This window comes from Alosa sapidissima, chromosome 18, assembly GCF_018492685.1.
Source record: "Alosa sapidissima isolate fAloSap1 chromosome 18, fAloSap1.pri, whole genome shotgun sequence".
NCBI lineage: Eukaryota > Metazoa > Chordata > Actinopteri > Clupeiformes > Clupeidae > Alosa > Alosa sapidissima.
In genome coordinates this window covers 8284243-8301032 of record NC_055974.1, presented here as the reverse complement: position 1 = coordinate 8301032, position 16790 = coordinate 8284243, and the positions used below count along the sequence as shown (strand labels likewise).

Below are 16790 nucleotides of genomic sequence, written 5' to 3'. Positions count from 1 at the left end.
TCTCTCTCTCTCTCTCTCTCATCCATCTCTTAGGGATTGGCTTTGTCACAAACAGATGGACAGATCAGAAATTCACTTTTTCACCCTCCAGTTAAGGGACAAGCCAAATCCTGAGAGTGTGAAAATGCCTTGGGGGAGAAGAGAGAAATCACAAAAGAGTGTAAGCGAGCGAGCAAGAGAGCGCGCATGAGAGAGAGAGCGGGAGAGAGAGAGAAAGAGAGGGAGGGAGAGAGAGCAAGGGGGGGGGCAGGAAGATTAAGGGCATATCTTTCACAATTAATCCCTAAACCCACACTAAATCGATTAGGGATTCGAGTGACCAATCCCTGACTACACAGCAGCACACCAGACAGTTTTCTACTAACAGCCACAGCCTTCTGCCATCAATTACACTTTACACAACTGTGTGCATTCCAGCAACAATTTGAATCAGACTTCAGCCCCGTTTCAACACAACACGGTCACAGAACTCCATTCACAGAGTAACGTGAGGACACAGACATGTGCATGAGAGCACATAAAAGTTCCGGAACAAAAGGCGGCAGGAATTCCAACCACGCGGCCCATGACAATTCATCATGTCAGGTCCTCCCCCCAGCCCTCCCCAAGAGAGGAAGTGAATGGCAGTTAACAGCAACAGGCCATTTATGTTAAAACGCTTTTACTTCACCACTAAAGCACTGTTAACATAATAAGTATGTATATATGTGGGTGACCGCAGCATTACATTGTAACCTACACAAATAGCGCTATACCATTACACGAGGAGTATCCATTTCCTGCCACTAATGCAGCTAGATAAAAAGACCATGTATTAGATAACACATTAGTGTCAGCCCAACTCCAGCACCGTGGTTAATCTTAATGCCCAGTGTCCAAGAACGAGTAATGGCTGACCACATTGCAGCCCAAGGTCAGATGGCTAGCGGAACAGTAATCTTGTAGTAGGTCACCATCTCCACCAACCTTGGAAAAAAAAAACAATGGGCTCTCCCCATTTATTAACTCGTAATAGGGAGTGCTTCCCGTGTGGTCTGTTCCATTAGCCAAACGGAGACGGGGGACGGGGGGTTGGGGGCGTAAATGTGTTTAGGAGGGTCATTTACTCTGTATGTGGAGTGACCCTTGCTCTCATAAATAAGGTCTTATTGTGTGCAGTTTATTCCAGTTTGCCATTTTGGGCTGAAGTGTTGCTCTGTTCAGGGGTGAGGGCGAGATGCCTGTGGTCTCTCTGTGCCTCAAAGGGACCCGTCATTCAAGGACAATCGGTGCGGATTTATGATGGCCAATCAACCACTCACCCCCCCCCCACCACCACCACCACCAACGGCCCTCCGGCCGACTAGGCTTTTTTTAGTCTGGACCTTTCGCCATTGGCTGTTTTTTATCATCCCTCCCTCGGTAGGACACTTTAATGGCCAATTTTACAGTCAGTCGGGAGACAGGGGTGTAATTACATTTGAGTGTGTCCGTGTTGTCCTTCGGCTCCGAAAAGAAAATGGACGGACTCTCTTTCTGTGTGTGTGTGTGTGTCTGTGTGGTCTGGCATGCTCTATAAAATCTGGAGGGTTTCATTAGTGATGGTGAGTGGCTGGCAGGTTGAGCAGAGAGGGCACCCAATCTCGGCGGTGAAATATGGCCGTCGTCTCCCTCTCTCTGCCCCCCATCCAGTTCCCCCGCCCCCTCTCCATTTCACCCGTCCTCACTTCTGTGCCGTAGCCTCTATTTCTTTCCGCCAGGTTTAATCACCATATCTTCCACTCGCCTGTTTTTACAGCTCCTCCAATCTCCCGGCGACTACTCTCCTCTCCATCTCTCTTTTTCTCAACCTCTCTCTTTCTCTCTCCCCCTCTCTCACTTGGCAAGATTGGAAAAGACCTTTTAAAAGGACATAAAGGCACGACTGACTGTTCCTTTAGAAAAGAAAGGATCAGAACACCAGTGAATGCTACAATATCCACACACATGAAACCGCACTAAGGCAAATGATTTTATCATGGTATGACCCCCCACACCTTTTCTGATACAGGATAGACATGCAGCAATATGGAGACAGAAGTCGAAAGCAGGTCAGTGACACCGAGAAAGAGAAAGAGTGAGTGTGAGTGTGAGAGAGAGAGAGAGAAAGAGAAGAGAAGAGGAGAGAGAGACTGTGTGTGTGTGAGAATGAGTGTGTGTGTGAAGCCTTACCTTCCCAGTGATGGCCCGACCACACTTTGAGGGTGTTGTCGTCTGAGCCGCTGACTATCCGGTTTCCACAGAAACTGCAGGCAGGTGATCACATGATCGTCGTGACCTTTCAACACCTGGGGCAGAGTGAAGTGAAAGTTCAGCAGTGGTCAAACGTCAACAGGGGTCAACTGCTGAGCCAGGTACTTTATGGCACCTTATGACGGCTTACAGGCAGGTCACAAAACCCATCTTAGGGACTGGCTTAAAATGACCTAATATGGAGTGAGGTCAAGAGAATACATTTTGACCTGATAAGCTGCCTGAACACAACAAAGAATGAATGTCTATGTGTGTGTGTGTGTGTGTGTGCGCTCTTTTTTAAGGGTGTGTACATGCATGCACGCCTAGGCATGACAGAATGAAATGAGTCATGATTGCGAGTGAGTAAATGATTTTGTGTGTGTGTGTGTGTGTGTGTGTGTGTGTGTGGTGTGTGTGTGTGTGTGTGAGAACAAGGGTCACATCCGTATGCGCATGCATGTTTGTTGGGATTGGCAGGTGCACAGGTGTGTGGGCTGGCACCTTTGGCGAGCGCAGGTCCTCCTCTCCTCCAGTTGGTGTCTATCCTGTGCTGGCGGATGTAGGCGCTCTTCCAGGGGCTGTGGATGAAGCAGGGCTTCATCAGGCCTCTCCGCTTCACATGCAGGGGCTCGTCGATGCCTACGGACCAGGAACAGGACCAGAGCAGGACGAGGAGGGGGAGAGAAGAGAGGATCAGAGAGACACAGAGGAAGAGGGAGAGAGGAGGAGAGAGAGAGAGGGAGAAAAGGAGAGGGGGGAGAGAGAGAGAGAGAGAGAGAGAGAGAGAGAGAGAGGAGAGAGAGAGAGAGAGAGAGAGAGAGGAGAGAGAGAAGATGAGAGAGAGAGAGAGAGAGAGAGAGAGAGGTAAGGGGGGAGTAAGAAGAAAGGAAAGGGGGAGTAAGAGAAAGGGATAAATATTAATGACCAGTGTTATCTGCATCGTATTGGATCTGAAAAGACGTTGCGGAGAGAACGTGTGGGGGCGTGTGCATATGTGGGCACTCAGGATGTTTACGCTCCTGCTTGTGAGCGAGGTTAGGAGAGCGAGTTTTCTGTGTGTGTGTGTGTGTGTGTGTGTGTGTGTGTGTGTGTGTGTGGAGGCTCATTGGGGTGCCTACTCGGTTGTGACAGAGTGCTTGCGTGAGCGTGAAAGCTCATTGATATGGAGGTGTTGTTGTAGAGGCTCACTGGAGTGGCTGGCATACAGCCCAAAGCTACTGATACTGCTGCACTGCACTGCAGAGCTACGGGCAGAGAGGGAGGGGGAGGGGGGGATGGGCAGGAAGCGGAGGTGTACGCCTGTATGAAAGCAATATAGTCTGTGTGTGTGTGTGTGTGTGTGTGCGTGTGTGTGCGTGTGTGTGCGTGTGTGTGTGTTTGAGTGGGAACAGTACATGCGTCACTGTGGTATTCACTTGAATGGATGCAGGCAACCACAAAGAGACAGTGTGTGTCTGTGTCTCTGTGTGTGTGTGTCCACCTATGTGCATAAAATAAAGGTGAAGAAATTCTTACATTTCTTTTTTCATTCCTTACACACTATATTGATCCCCAAGGGGAAATTCAAGATTCTGTGTGTGTGTGTGTGTGTGTGTGTGTGTGTGTGTGTGTGTGTGTGTATGTATGTATGTATGTATATATATATATATGTGTGTGTGTGTGTGTGTGTGTATGTATGTATGTATATATATATATATGTGTGTGTGTGTGTGTGTGTGTGTGTGTCCTTACCGTCCTCTCGGCATTTCTCTCGCCACAGCAGGTTGTCCTCCGCCAGGATCCTCCAGTACCTGCAGGTTTGAGCCGCCTGCATTAAAGCACGGGGCTCCAGGAATGACAGCACATACAGAGCCAGCTGGAGGAGGGCAACACACACACACACACACACACACACACACACACACACACACACACACACACACACACACAGAGAGAATTAAATGAATGAGGCACAGTGTTGTTGTGTGCATTTTACAACTGTTTAGCTGTGTATGTCTGCGTGTGTGTTTGTGTATGTCTGCGTGTGTGTTTGTGTATGTGTGTGTTTGTGTATGTCTGCGTGTGTGTTTGTGTATGTCTGCGTGTGTGTTTGTGTATGTCATGCGTGTGTGTTTGTGTATGTCTGCGTGTGTGTTTGTGTGTGTGTGTACCTCTTTGGGCAGCAGTGAGATGAAGTCTCTCTGGAACTGGGGCTCGATCACCTGCATCATGTGCTTCACCTGAGATGGCTCACAGCTGTCAATCAACTCATCCAGAGCCAACAGCCTCTCAGGACCTGACCATGTCTGATGGAGGGAGGGAGGAAGAGTTGGGGGGAGAAAGAAACGGATAGATATCCTTTTAATACATAAAAAAAAAAAATATCTTTCAATGATAACAATTCCGCGCTAAATAAAATGTTAAAATTCCACAACTTTTCCCTGACAATAAAAATGAATTTCCATGACTTACTATACTATTTACTAATGTATAGCGTTCAAGAATATTTTACTTTTTAGTGTGAGATGAATAAATGGGCATTGAATAAACAAAGATGGGATACTCAAGGAAGCAGTAAAGCAAATGTATTTATGTATTTTGGCAAGTAAATTTTAAACCGCTACAACAAGATTCCCTGGTATTCTCTGACTTTGCCCCAAAAATGATCAAATTCCCTGACTTTCCATGTCTGGATTAGACTTTCCAAAATTCCATGATATTCCAGAAATTCCATGAACCATGGGAACCCTGGATATATGAGGAGACATTTCACTACAGTGGAAAGTGCACTGTAGTCACACGCACATGTCTGTGCATGAAAGGGGAGGGTCTACTCTCGTAGAATCTGTGTGTGGATTTAACAGGACCACGGGGGACCATGCAGAGCAGATGAAGAGAGAATAGAACATTGATAACCAAAGACAGACAGACACACACACGATAGAAAAAAGGCCTTGTGTGATCCTTATATAACATGGCCTTGAGGAGAGAGGGGGGAGACTCATCACTCACCAACACACAACACACGCACGTGTGTACAACACAGTGGTACGTGCGTAGCATACACACACCATCCATCCCCTCAGGAATGGAGCAGGCTACAACAGTAACCAATTACTCCCCTCCACCAACAAAACAACAATGGCGTACGCAGCCATACCAGCATATGGGGGGCTACAGAGGAAGAAAGGGAGGAAGAACGAACGGAATAATGAATGAACACAGGAAGGATGGAACAGGCAAGAGAACAAATGAAGGTGAAACAACCGAGAGAGTAGAGAGAGAGAGAGAGACAGAGAGAGAGAGAGAGAGAGAGAGAGAGAGCAAAATAATCCATCATTCTATGGTGTGTTTTATTTTCTTGTTTCTATCTCAGCATCACAGCACTCTCAAAAGAGTGAGCCAGTTGCACTTCGGGGGTGCTAGAGACTGAGGTTCTTGATTAGGAACAGCTTTGGCCCGCCGCTGCCGATACACGGCTGCAGAACACGGAACAGGTACTCCCTTCACGCTCGGCGGAACGCGGGTGCCCAGAACCAGCCAGAGCCTCTTCCTCCGGATTAGAGGAGGGAATTTGGCAGAAGGGTAATTACAGGAAGGAGGAAAGGCGGGAGCGAGTGAGGGAGGGAGGGAGCGAGGGAGCAACAGAGGGGAGGAAGAAAAACCAAATGAAGGATGGAGAGAAGTACTTAATTACGTAATTAGTCAGTGGGCTGCTGTTGACTCCCCAGATATAATCACATCATCAGAGCAGTGCCCTCTACACACATGTGGACACACACACACACACACACAGGTCACACGTATGCGCACTCGCTCGCACACACACACACACACACACACACACTTGTACATGCATGCCCCAAGTACTGCGCACTGTCTGTGGAAAGTCATTATAGAGAAGCCTTGCAAGGCAAAAAAATGGCTCTAACGAGAGTATGAGCAAACACACCAGTGTGTGTGTTGTGCCGCAATCGCTGCGCGCATGCATATGTGTGTAGTGTGCTAGTGCGCGTGTGTGTGTGTGTGCGTGTGTGTGTGTGTGTAATGGGTAATGATAATGATCATTTCCTCTGCAAATCAGATTGCTCTGTGACCCCAGAGGAAACGGCTGGCAAACAGAACATTTTGTTTGAGGCAGGAAAGGTTACATACATCTGCATTCGCAAATTAGAGTATATGGGTAAGATGTCTGAATGTGTATACCCGTGTGTGTGTGTGTGTGTGTGTGTGTGTGTGTGTGTGTGTGGGTGGTGGTGGGGGGGGGGGGGGGTAGTGGGGGCTCATGATGTAATCGGTTAAGACCGATCTCCTGAAAGGGAGCTGGGTTACAAAGCCACTTCTGAGGAAGTTTTGTAAACTACTCGGCAGCTGGGAGATTTTGTGTAAGAGGGAGGAAAGCGTTCAAAAGAGGAGCCGATTAACAACTGCACTAGTTACAGAACCAGAAAAAAAAGCGCAGCGTGTAATCCTTCACTGTACTCCAGGGCACGAATGCGCACACATACACACACACACACCAGCCAGGGGGAAAGCTCTGAGAAGAGGTAATGCCGGATGCTGGCACTAATACCAGCTGGTAAGCCAGCACAATAATCTACCCATAGCAGATTTAGATTTCCACCACAGCCCCAGAACAAATGAAACCATGAACCGCTGGTTTGCACACAAGCGACCTCATTAGCTGCTACTGCCACCTCGGATCGAGACGGAATCTCTTTTTTCCCACCTTCTCTAAAAAGACGACTGAGAGGAGGAGAGGTGATCTCACCCCTACCTGTCTGCCCGAGAGAAAAGGTGGCACTCAAACTTTGTAGACTTGCCCTAAGCCTGCTTTTCACTGGGGCAAACAGACCGTCCACCTCCTTTCAGACCTCCTTTCAGGGGCCTTTTTGCCGCCCAACGGTCACACTGCCAAAAGCTGCGAGTGTGGTCTCACAGCCGAGTCTGTCGGAGGGACACGAATGAAAGGCTCATTTAATATTGACGCAAGTCTGGCGGGGGGCATGTGGGGACCTGCAGGGAGAAGAATATGAGGCCTCTCTTTACCTGAGGATAGGATTATCACTTGAGGTCAGACACACACACACCTGTACCTGCAGGGTTAGCAAACACCTGTGACAATATACCAGAATTAAGAAATGCCTGCAGCAGGCGATACTATCGGTGAGAGAGAGAGTGTGTGTGTGTGTGCTATATACAGGCGAACCTTTACACACAGAGAATGAAAGACGCACACACATACATATACACATATACATATACATACACATATATATATATATATATATATATATATATATATATATATAGAGAGAGAGAGAGAGAGAGAGAGAGAGAGTGTTTGTGCGAGGGCTGTGGAGTATGTGCGAAGGCAGACATAAGCCCTCTGCAGATGTGCATGAGGGGAAAGCTAATTACGTTAAAACACTAGCTCTGACTAAACCCAAAGCAAGGCTCTCATTCGCGCACACACACACACTCCTCACTCACTCTCTCTCTCTCACAGAGGAGCAGCTAATACCTGCAGAGAGGGCCGCTCGGCTCCAGCACATTAAAATGGAGTGGATATTACGCCCCAAGCAAATACGCCACCCAAAGGAAATCAAATTCACTTTTGCCGTTTCTGAATCCTTATCAAAGACAGCGGGGTATACAGAACCTCTACAGTAAAAAATATTTTTTGTTTTATCTTATATTTCTTGTATTTTCTTATACGGTTTTCACAAATGCAAGATATCCCATACACACTGCAGTGATTGTGCAGAGTGGGAAGGTCAGTGTCTTGGCAGACCTTTCGTTATACGTCTAATACAGTAGACAGGGCTTAAAGCAAGGACACTTTCAGTTAGCTGAAATAGTCAAAGTCGCTATATATAATGATCCATTTACAACCATCTGTTTATGGATATAGGCCCACACCTGAATTCAGGCACGGTTGCCCCGAGAACGTTAAACTCTGAGTAGGTTTGCATGACACTGATGTATATGTTTTTTTGTCTACGCTTTGTGCTTCTGTTGTGGGACGCATGAACTCACCTGGAAGGTGCGAAGCCAATCCTGCATGCCGGCTGGGGGCGGGACTAAAGTGATGCGTCGCCTCTGATGCCCCTGGCCATTGGCCGCTCGCAGGTCCCCGAATGTGGTGGGTGTGGCCGAGTATGGAACGAGACCCACAGAGCTGGGGCAGAAAAGAAGAGATAGAGTAAAGATGATTGATTAAAACAAAAACTCTGATAGATGCAATGAAAGCAGAAATTTCAAGATGTATGTATGTGTTGTGTGTGTGTGAGGGGAGTGTTGCTGTTCTGAAGGTGGTGTGTGTGTGTGTTGTGTGTGTGTGTGTGTGTGTGGGGAGTGTTGTTGTTCTGAAAGTGGTGTGTGTTGTGTGTGTGTGTGTGTGTGTGTGAGGGGAGTGTTGTTGCTCTGAAGGTGGTGTGTGTGTGTTTTGTGCTTGAGGGGAGTGTTGTTGTTCTGAAGGTTGGGGGGGGGGGGGGGGGGGGGGGGGTGTATGTGTGTGTGTGTGTGTGGTCTTACCTTGAATAGTCTGAGCCCTTTGGTTTCTTTCCAGAAGGGAAAGATCGGACCTCGCCTTGGTCCAACTTCCTCTTCATCTGGAAACACAAAAGGGAGAGAGAGGAGGGAGTGAGAGGTGGTTGTGGTCCACTGCACCCAGAGCTGCCACAAAACACACTCGCACACAAACACAAATGGGTGTTGAGGTTTCATTTGCATTTAGCCAAAGAGGCACCAAAAAACACAAATCCACATAAGACAAAAGCCTTCTCAGCCTTAAAGCAAATAGTGATGGCGCACACACACACACGCACGCACACACACACACACACACGAGAAAAAGACCACAAACAATCCAATGTGTTTGAATAATGCCCTGTCAGGCTAGATAGAGGCAGCTCAAGTGAGATGGAATAGCTGCCTTCACATTCTGGACATAAAAGCCTTACGGTAAGTCACCTAAACTCATTACAAAACCACATTTCAGGAGCGATACACCCAGAATCAGGTTAGGAAATGGTATTAAGAAAGTGTCCAGCATGGGCAAGAATTCAAACCTGATTTAAAAAAACAACAACATAGTTAGGTACCTGTGTGTACCTTGCTGTCTCGATCAAAGTGTGTGTATTTTTGTGTGTGTATTTGTGCACGCACATGCAAATGTGTGCACGTATGTGTGTGTGTGTCTCTTTATATTATTCTGAGCTCAACCGACTTGAGCTTGCAGCACACACAAGTTTGCGGAAAACAAACACTTGGAATTCACAAACACAAAAGCTGCCACCATCTGCATTACAAAGGCCCAGACGGGAGAGGGATGCTTTTGAGCTGTTATGACTGACGGCGTTAGAACTTCACACTCTGGCACACTTTTGTGTGGCTGCAACTGAAGCCAAAATGGGTGTCCTCCTCATTGACACTGATGTTAAACCTAAGCAAACAACATTTGAAAAACATTTGAGGTAGATAACACAAGTAATGGGGGGCACTACTACCGATTTATACTTTTATTGTATCCCCCCCAATGTCGAAAGCACTGACATTCAGTCCATCATCGAAAAATAATTAAGGGGAGGTAGGGCCAGATATCGAGAGAAGCAAGAGTGAAGGGGAAGGAGTTAACGGCTGGTGTCAACCCCCATTAATACTTTTGCCTGTCTGACAGCTGTCTCTTAAGTCTAACAACCTGAGGAAAGCGATTAGGTCTAACAACCTGAGGAAAGCGATTAGAGATGAAAGGCGTGCCACGTCTTATCAAGGGGAGGAAGGAACTAATCCATTTAGGTATATTGGCATATTTAATTTAATCTCGTCTGAAACTTTTAAGGGAATATAGGACTGATAAAAAGCAATAACTAAACGCAATCTTACACAAACATTAGTCAACCAGAGAATGTGTTTACAGTGGTGGGCTACGGAGGAGCTTGATGGCGTGGCAAAAAAAAAACACCGCACTGACCTCGTAACCGCACCTTAAGTGATATGAGGTGGCTAAGAAACGTGACTAATATGACAGGAATGCGCCCTTGGCAGAGGGGAAAAACATAACATTGTTAGCACTGTAAAGAATACAATGATGTTGGACGCGCTCCTGTTCCCAGAAGAACAGAACAATCTTGATACAGCCTAGAAAATCAAGAGGCCCTGACCAAAATTCCATACTACCTCAAATATGCGTCATATTTAAACAGGGAGATACTATTACAGTGGTCAAGGAACGAGGTCGTGCATTGCACAGCACTTGTGTGGTCGTTTCATCGGCTTTAGCATCGCCCTTGGCTTGACTTGTGCACAAGACGACAACTGATTTTAGTTGCGTTATATTTCCTACTCTCTCGGATTCACCGCGAGGTTTCAATGAACACTTATTAAAAGGAGTAATAGGAGAAACAAAGCATGGGAATATTGCGAGCGCGACACACAAAATTGAATATAGGTGAGCCAGAGGAATCAGGCAACCAGGGCGTCATGTAGGGAACTCCCGTCAATGCCGCAAGCAGGTGCACCGACCATATCAATGCGCTAACTGACATCCTCATTTCACAAGCGATTTACCCAGATTGTGTGGTAGACGCGCTAATCCGACTCAGTGGTTTATTAGATATGTATCAGGCACGTACAAAAAGGCTTTTAGCGCGAATGAATGGGTCACACCTGGAATTTACACCCAAACGATCTTGCGCTGCTTGAGCCGAATAAACACCCCCACTCCTGTTATGTAAATGAGACTGGTCAATTCATACGTACTTCCCGCAACAGAAAATATCTCCAGGCAAATATCGCCTTTTTTCACACCACTGTCGGACATGCCACATAGCCAGTCCAAGGTTAGACCATCTTTATCGAAGCGGGGGAAAAAAGAGAGATATCCTACATTTCATCAACATAAGACGTAATGTAAATTATGGGTTACACAAATAGCAACTCTCAACATGACTAGATACGTTTTTGCATGAGTAAATGTATACTCACTTTATAGAAAATCATTTTCAAAGTGCCATAGAACCCCATCTTTCAACCCTGGTTGCGTTGCGTTAGCTTGTCAGTAGGTAAAATCCACAGAAATCTGCGCCGAGCGTATCCGTATCTTTCCACAAGCACCAAATGTTACTTCTCCCGATAAATCCAAACAGTATGTCCGAGCTGCCGTGGACATGCTCGGGCAAGACACCCGACGAGGAAAAGCGCAGTCACTGTGAGCGAGAGGACGGCTCCAGTGACATGCCAGATTTGCGAACGCTCTGAGTGCCTGGCGGTTCCCACACTGACTACCTCTCCCTGGGTTCTGCAGTACGATAATGAAGGGACAGAGGAATGCCGAGCAGAAGGCGGAGGTGGGGTCAGAGAGAGAGAGGGGGTGGGTGGGGGGGGGGAGCTAGAGAGAGAGAGACACGAAAGGGAGGGAGGGTTTTTCTCAGGCCTGTTCAGAGTCAAAGCTCGAGTTTCATGCTCCCAGTGGTAAGAATGTGGTACAGTCCGACCTTCTGTGGACGCTAGCTGATAGCATTTGGACGCACGGTGATTACACTGCAGCAAAATGTACACTAAGGACAGAATGAACCAGCATATTGAAAATAGACGGCATTTCATAAAATGACCGGGCCCGATGCGTCACTTGCTGATTTGCCCATGCCATCCGCTATGTTCATAGTTTCTCATAACGCACCCTCCCTCCTTTTCGCCCGATTACTTCCCCTTGGCAGCGCCGGAGGTATGAGCTGTGGTGTGCCCATGTGTTGTTACAGACTATTAATGCTGGGATCATACACTCAATGAGAAAGTTGTTGAATTAGTTCGGGGCTATTACGAACAGCAATCCTGAATGAATAAATCAATAAACCACCAAATCATGTTCGAAAACTACGACTTCTATTCCGTCTGAGATACGTCTTGTTGTCGAGCCAGACTCCAGAGTCAACTCGGCTACTTGGGGTTTTGATTGTGGTCGATTTCTGACATGTCTCACCACGCGTGTGGTCCGCAGGAAAGATGTCAATGTGCGCAAGAATCCATGTTCTCACTACTCCGATTTCACTTCACTGAGCAGAGGCCTCAACTTGTGGGCTCACAGGGGACATCATGGTGGCTGTGTGAGTGTGTGCATGACAAGAGAGAGAGAGAGAGAGAGAGAGAGAGAGAGAGAGAGAGAGAGGACAGCAGAAATATATTAGGGTAGGGCACTTTATAGAAGACCAACGGTGTGCTGGTTGTTTCAGATGTTTCTTGTATCCCAATGGGTCATGGGCCTTGCTCCTGACACACATTTCATTATTTTCTAAATTTGAATATCAAACATAATTAAATATCACAATATGTATGGAAAAAAAACGACACCATCGTCTGTGCCGTTTCTCTTCAAGTTTCTTTCATTGTTTTTAGTAGGATATGCTGTTATCTAAACAGAGCACCTATGACGATGAGTTTCAAAGGTGCAGAATCTAAGCGAGTTCCTCCCTCATCATTAGGCCTTTTACTCCCTTTAATACAGAGTCGGCCCTGGACTCTGAGGTGCCAATTACCCTTTCAATTCGTAGGCATCAGATAATGAAAGGACAAAACGCAGACACATACTTTGTGTCACACAAACACACCACCAAATTGATTCTCATTGAACAAGCAAATGCTGTGAACTACTTAGCCTCAACCTTTTGACTCCCCTTTTCTAATATTTATGCTCACACACAAACACATGCTTTATTTCGCTGTTACTAAAGTGATGTGATGTTGCTGGGAGGAGACTAACATTCCCTCTGGGAGCCAGTAGTACAAGACAGGCAGACACGCAGACACACACACACACGTTTGGCAGTTATTCACAACAAAGCAACTCAACCTAATCCGCTGGCTGTTTCATCTCAACATAAAATCACCTCTGCACCTCATGTATCTATATATTTAAAAAAATGAGTAGCAGACTATTTATGTTATATGTGTGCATGAGATTTGTGTTCAGTTTTGAACAAACAATAGATTGTAAAATAACTAGTCCATTAAATCCATCATAACAGACACAAAGACGCCTTTGGTACTGTAACGGACATGGATTCTCAAACGTTAATGTACGGTACAAGGTCTCGCTGGCTAAAAAAGAAGCCATTCCAGTGAACGGGAGGGTGGAGTGTGAAAGAGGGGTCTGCTAAAGGAAAGCCATTAAGATATTAGATCATTCCCGAGACAATGTCGTGGCGTGAGGTATGAGGACAGATCAGGAAGAGACTGGTGGTACAGAAAATTACACTTCTAAAAATGTCCTAATGAACTCTTCTTCACAGAGAGTGAAGAGAGGACTAAAAAAGGTACAACGCTTTGAATGCGTGTTCACAAAGACTTCTGATAAATACTTAAGGGTATTTATATAAACAAGCCTAATGAGTCACAACCAAGAACCAAGGTGTTAGACAGGAATTAGCCTACTTAGCAAACTCCAAAAGACCTTAAAAATGCAAGGTCGGTAGGTTTACACATGAATTTTGTAGACGTGTGTGCAGAAATGTGAGTGCAGGTTGGTTCTGCTTAACTGTGGCAACCATTCTCTCAGCAACCTTTCTCTGGGAATATAAGGTCGTTCATTTTGGGGAGAAGCCAAGAAGCAGGGGAAGACAACTGCAGTCATTGTACGAGCTTGACAGTATGTATCCAGAGCTGTGCCTTTGAAGAGCGAAATGCGAGACGCTCGTGTAGGTGTGCGTGTTGCTATAATAACAGAACACCTCCAGCAGTGATGCTACGGATTCACAGTAAAGCTAAATCGCCAACGCTCATCTGCGCCCTAGCCAAATAACACGCAGGTGTGTACACACACACACACACACACACACACACACGTGTCACAACCTGGCAACAATCCCTTCAAGCAATAAGGTCTAGCCACATTAAAAAGGGTGCTTATAGGTACACACACCTGCGTATGGATGGAGAGGACTTCCACCCACAGTGTTTCACCAAAACCCCCTGAATGTGGGACATATTTCTGAAAATCACCTGACCAATACCCTGTGGCTGTGTGTGTGTGCGACCATGTCTTTGAGACTGTGTGTGTGGTATGAGGAGAATGTGGAGCAGCACGGGACTCTGTCTTTGATGCGGCCGCCAGTCCCACAGTCATTAACTCCCTGTTGCGAAGCACAGTTACCACGGTAATACATTAACAACAGGAGACAGAGGCAAGACAGATGTTGAGCTGAACTGCACACCCAACCACCCATGGGAAAGAGCATCCCAGAGCGGCCGTCTTTCACTGTCTAATCTAATTATGGATAAATAAGACGGACATATAAACCATATAATTAAAGCCAACCATGAAAAATAATCTACAGCAGGAAAACAATTTCAAGGAAAAACAAACTAGGCTAGTTTACAAAGAGCACTAATGAACAGTTAATATCTGCCTCTGCCGGGTAAGGACCTAGAAAATGTCTAACGGAGAAATAAGGAGAGAAAGTGTTGAGTGCATTTGGGAGTGTGAACGAGATGGTCATAAACCAGGTCAGAGCGTCCCCTTAACTCATTTTGACGTTTTTAAAGACCTCTGTGCTAATGTTCCATGATGGAGTCCTCCTCAATTACCTGGCACAGAGATTGATTCCTCCCAATATCAGAGAGTTGAATTTTCTGAAACACTAGTTATGATATATGGCCAAGGTGCCTGCCATTGCCTTTGAACGCTTTTTAAAATTCTTTCTAAAAAGGCTTTGACCTTTGGGGGATATAAATGACAACCTTCTATTACCATAGCAACTGCTTCATGTTTAAAAAAAAAAAAAAATGAGGAGATGAGTGAGGAGTCATTTAAGGAACAAAAAGAAAAGAAAATGCTTAACTACACAACCTACTTACTCCTAGATTATTCGGGCGATAAGACGTCTGCACAATTCAACCCAAAATGTCAGAGGAGGAGGCTGACATTTCTCTCAGGTGCTGATAGGCCATTCCCTGCCAGGCTGCTAAGGTTCTTAAGGTCTCACTGGGCCCCCACAGAGCCAAGATGGCATCCAAAGAGCTGGAATAGTGGGGGGATTGGCACAGGCCACAGACTTTAAGAGTTTTCTGGTGTGTGTGTGTCTGCCTGTCTTAGGGTGATAAACTGGAGGCTTTGAGTTTGACCTGTAAAGTCACAGGTGAGTAGTAAAGATTAACCTCTCTCACCGAGTCGTTAAACCACACATGCAAAAAAGATGCATGTTTGCGCACACACACACACACACTCTCCCTCTCCTTCAGCAAGGTAATGGTGAGAACACAGAAAAACAGGCCCTCACAAATCTCAGTGCTCTCCACTGTGGGAGGCCACATTGGCCAATTCCCATCGACTTGATCAACTATCAACTTTTTCAACCATCAAAAGGTCTCGTCCTTAAAAGTGTGTGTTTCCAATAAAGTGAACAAGCGAGTGTTAATTGGTTTAAAAGTCAGGGAAACAGGTGGCATCTTTCGTTACCATATGGCCCTGAATGCCCCCCATACATTGACTGGCTGGGTTAGAAACGTCTGTGACTGTGTGAGGTATAGAGAGATGAGATGAGTATGTGTGTGGTGTGTGTGTGTGTGTGTGTATATGTGTGTGTGTGTGTGTGTGTGTGTCTGGATTCAAGCACACATGCAAACAAACAGCACAGCATGCTGACCGTGCGACCACACTCGGGACTCCGCACTCAGCAGAGTCTGGACCTGTGCGCTGGTACTGACTACACGTCCACCCAGATGACCAATGGAGCCTCTTGCTCATACGGTTAGACTGTCATGCCATACATGCCTGTCCTTAAAATACTTGTGGCTTACAGGGAACATAAGGTGGACTGAATGAGAGTGATAGATTTGACCTAAGAGACAGGTTCAGATTGTATTACAAAGGGACAAACTTGATTAATAAAAAGGTACGGTTGGTTAAGGCATTTGAGTTAAGGCGCAGATATCAAGTCCCCTCCCCCGACATGAAACCTCCGTTGTTATGACTGAGCTTACTCTCTCTACAAAACAAATACAAAGCCAAAAACAGCTAGATTCCCACATAATCACTGGTAAAACCAGACATGTTTTGGTGCCTAGGATGCGTAGCTGCCTCTTACGGCTTTCTTCCCTTGCTTTTGATTCTGTCTAATGCTAAGTCTCCGTGTAGGAGCACAATGCTCCGACTATCTTAAGTTCTGTACTGTGCATAAAAGGAGGATAATAGAAACGTGTAGGTGAGAAAGAGTGGGAAAGAGAGAAGAGAAGATGAGGTGTGTGTGTGTGAGAGAGAATGTGTGTGTGTGTTTACTTGCAGTGTGTTGTATCTTTCAGTTCACGAGATTTGGTTTGAGTGCTGAACTGATGTAAGAGCTCAGCAATGTGTCTCGCATCCTCTCTGTGGTGGTGATGAGACCTGCAAAAATGTCAACAACGCCGTCAACCCACCAGGGAGGTGTGAAGCGCAAGCGACTCCTCAGAGATGCACGCGCTCGCTCCAGCACCACCTAAATGACATTAGCAGAATAGTCTATGTCAGACACAGGGATCAGGGCCTGAGGGTGGGTGGGTGCTGCATCAGTGTGTCTGTGTGTGTG

At 46.3% G+C, this 16790-nt stretch overlaps 1 pseudogene; it reads right to left on the bottom strand.

The window, feature by feature from the left end:
• Positions 1–16790, bottom strand: part of LOC121689908 — a 51674-nt pseudogene that overhangs the window by 8395 nt on the left and 26489 nt on the right.